This window comes from Triticum dicoccoides, chromosome 7B (assembly GCF_002162155.2).
Source record: "Triticum dicoccoides isolate Atlit2015 ecotype Zavitan chromosome 7B, WEW_v2.0, whole genome shotgun sequence".
NCBI lineage: Eukaryota > Viridiplantae > Streptophyta > Magnoliopsida > Poales > Poaceae > Triticum > Triticum dicoccoides.
In genome coordinates this window covers 728,147,822-728,151,361 of record NC_041393.1, presented here as the reverse complement: position 1 = coordinate 728,151,361, position 3,540 = coordinate 728,147,822, and the positions used below count along the sequence as shown (strand labels likewise).

Below are 3,540 nucleotides of genomic sequence, written 5' to 3'. Positions count from 1 at the left end.
CTTCCTAAACATTTAACGGTTTAAAAGTAAGTAAAATATATGAAATAAATAGGGGAACCTCACTCTAGTATAATAAGATGATCCAATGGTGTGATTGTGAAAATATGCATTTATGTGTACTCAGCGAAAAAAACAAGCATTTCAGCTCACTGCAGAATCAATATATATTGAAACATTTGTTCTTTTTGTCCAGGACACATGCAGTCATATTTTCTTAATCCCTCCGTTCGATCATGTTATATTATAGGTGTGTTGGTTCAGTATTTTTTTCATGATTTTTAAGAACTTTTACACCGTCAAAATCCTTAACTAGTTCTGTGGCAAGCTATTGTAGAAAATCCTACTCCTATATATATATATATAATAATATTTTAAAACAAGTTGATGCCCTACTCAGGAGGAAACAAATTATGCAAGACAACATAAACATTGGGCCTCACTCATAAAAAAAGATGAAGCATATATGTATGGGAATATTTTAGTAAATACTTAATTTTGGTTGCTTTTAGTATAAGGAAAAATGAAACACAAAACAAACGGAATGGAAGTTACGGTAGGAAGGTCCTCCATCCGGAATGGCGGCAGCAAGCTGGGCGTATCAGTGATGCGGTGGTAATGGTCAGATCTACGCAGCTTGCCCGTCGCCGCCTCTTCCATGGGTTGCTGCAAGGAAGGACAAATCAGAGGTCAATGGAGAAAGGGATTCCAAATCGATCGATCTAGCGGAAACACCTACGGAGGAGGGATAGGGTGGAGGATGATATCGCCGCTTACCCGTAGATCTAGAGGGGGAGGGGGAGGTACTACTTCCTCTTCTCCTGTTCTGGCCATCGATACCCTCCGCATTGACGAAAGGCCGGGGTAGTTTAGTCCATTTTCCATTGGGCGGGGGTGGGGGTTACATTTGGGCACAAACCTTTGTGGGCACATTGCTGGCACATTAATGATTTGCCCTTTTTATTTGATTTCAGCCAATTTCAAGTTTACACCACTGGTGTAGCTCACTGTAGGGCAAGTTAGGGTGGCCACCCTACCTTGATTCATGTGATGTTTTTGCACATATACAGGTATACGCATGCATAGGTATCGCCGACCGATGGGAAAAATCGCTTGAAAAAGGAAAGGTGAAAAAATCACTCAAAAAAGGAAAAGTGAAAAAGCCTGGTGATGTCCTTGATGTTGGGCCATGAGCAGCTGCCGTATTGGGTTGCAGGCTGCAATGGCTAGCATCTAGCCGGCCGACAAAAACGAATCAAACAAAACACACACCATGCGCACATGTTGACAGGGGACCTCCTATACCGCGCGCTGAGCACTGGGAAGAGACATAGCCCGCACTCCTAGCTCCCCAACCGCGCCTTTTTGGGCCAGCCCATGTGCGCGGCTGTCAATTTCTTAACTTTGTTTTCTCTTTTTCTTTTTCCCTTTTCTCTTTTCTCGTACTATGTTAAATAAATTGGGATTTCAAAACATTCCAAAATTTTAAAAAATTGTACATTTTGGAAATGTTCAAGAAACCATAAAATGTTCGCAGATTCAAAAACTGTTTGCATATTTAGTTCATAATTTTTAAAATACTCATGTCTTCAAAAAATGTTATGAAATTGCACACTTGTTCTTCAATTAAAAATGTTTTCATGATTTTTGAAAAATGTTCACAAAATTCAAAAAATGTTCATGAATTACAAAAATCTTCATCGATTTGGAAAATGTTTGCTCATAAAATATCCATGTATTCAAAAACTGTTCATGCATTGGAAAGATGTTTGTCAAAAAAAGTGAATTGCAAAATTTGTTCCCCCATTTCTGAAAAAAAATTGTCGATTCGAAAAATGTTTGCAGATCCAAAAAATGTTCAGAGGCTTAAAACACATGTTCACAATTTCTAAAAATGTTTGCAAATTTGTGATTTCTAAAAATATGTTCGTCAATTGAAAAAATGTATATGATTTTAAAAAACATTCGAAAATTTGTGGAAAACATTAACGAAATTGAAAAATGTTCATGATTTCAAAAAATAGTCAAGAGTTAAAAAAATGTTTATGATTTTCAAAAAGTGTTCACCATTTGAGAAAATGTGTTCACAAATTTAGAAGATGATCACAAAAATGAAAAATAATAGAGAATAAGAAATATGAAAGAAATAGAAAATATGAGAAGGAAGAAATATGAAAATAGAGAAAATAACGTAAAAGAAAAGGAAAAGAAAGGCCAGAAAAATCAAAGGGAAAACGAAAAAAAAATGTTGGGCTTCCCAAAACCGGTGGGGAAGGAGTCCGAAATGGGCCGACCCAAAAGGGAATCATAGGCTGGCTAGGTCGCGCCAAATAGGACCTTCTAAAAAAACATGCCAAATAGGAGACGCCCACTGCCAGGTGCACGAACCCTAGCGGCTAGCAGGGGCGCATCCACTTGAGGTCATGGGTGTACAGATGTACACCCAATTTTTTTGGCAAGAAAACTATACATATGATGGGGCGTGGCTAACGCGCGCGCACGTCCCAAACCGCGCGCTCGGTTTCCGACCGGCTGGATCGGACAGCGTAACGACAATTCCAGCCGCCTCCCGATCGCAGTCTATTCCCTTTTTTCGATCGATCCCGATCACAGCCTATTCCCTTTTCGCGAGTTTGGCCCAACGTTGGCCCAGAACCGTCCCTGGCCCCTATTCCTTTACACTCATTGATTCCTTTAGGCCTGTATTCCCGGCCCATTCCTTTCTGGGCCAGTGGTTTTTCAGGGATAGTTATGGATGGGAAATTCCACTTTCAACCAAAATGAACTAGCACTTTCAACCAAAATGAATAGCTAAATTTACACAGAAAAAGAAATTAGCCCGTCCCTCTATTCCCTTTCAATTGAAACTTTACAGGAAAATATTTTTATTACCAAAAATTCCGTACTCAATTGAATTGATCTACTGTTTCCCTGTTGAACGGAATGTTCATTGAATTGATCTACTATGAACAAATTTCAAATTTAAAAAAAACAAAGAAAAAACTTATTTAAAAAATTGAATAAATTGTAAAATAGTGATTTTTATGAAAAACATCAACATTTTTCAAATTCTAGATAATTTTTTAAACCTCTATTTTTTTTGCTCAATATGGTGTTGTGGCCGTGGTGTCACGTGCTCGTCTCGGCGTCCGTCGTCGCTACCGCGACGACGTCCGCCTCGACTCGCGTTACGCTAAGACAGGGTGGCCGTGGTGTCACGTGCTCGTCTCGGCGTCCGTCGTCGCGACGTCCGCCTCGACTCGCATTACGCTAAGACAGGGTGGCAGTGGTGTCACGTGCTCGTCTCTGCGTCCGTCGTCGCTACCGCGATAACGTCCGCCTCGACTCGCGTTACACTAAGACAGGGAGGCAATGGTGTCACGTGCTCATCTCGGCGTCCGTCGTCGCTACCGCCTCGACTCGCGTTATGCTAAGACAGGGTGGCCGTGGTGTCACGTGCTCATCTCGGCGTCCGTCGTCGCTACCGCAACGACGTCCGCCTCGACTCGCGTTACGCTAAGACAGGATGGCCGTGGTGTCACG

General features: G+C 41.2%; 1 pseudogene; it reads right to left on the bottom strand.

Moving 5' to 3' along the window:
* LOC119339563 overlaps positions 1-831 on the bottom strand; it is a 24,603-nt pseudogene extending 23,772 nt beyond the window's left edge.
* Between the last annotated feature and the right edge of the window lie 2,709 nt (positions 832-3,540).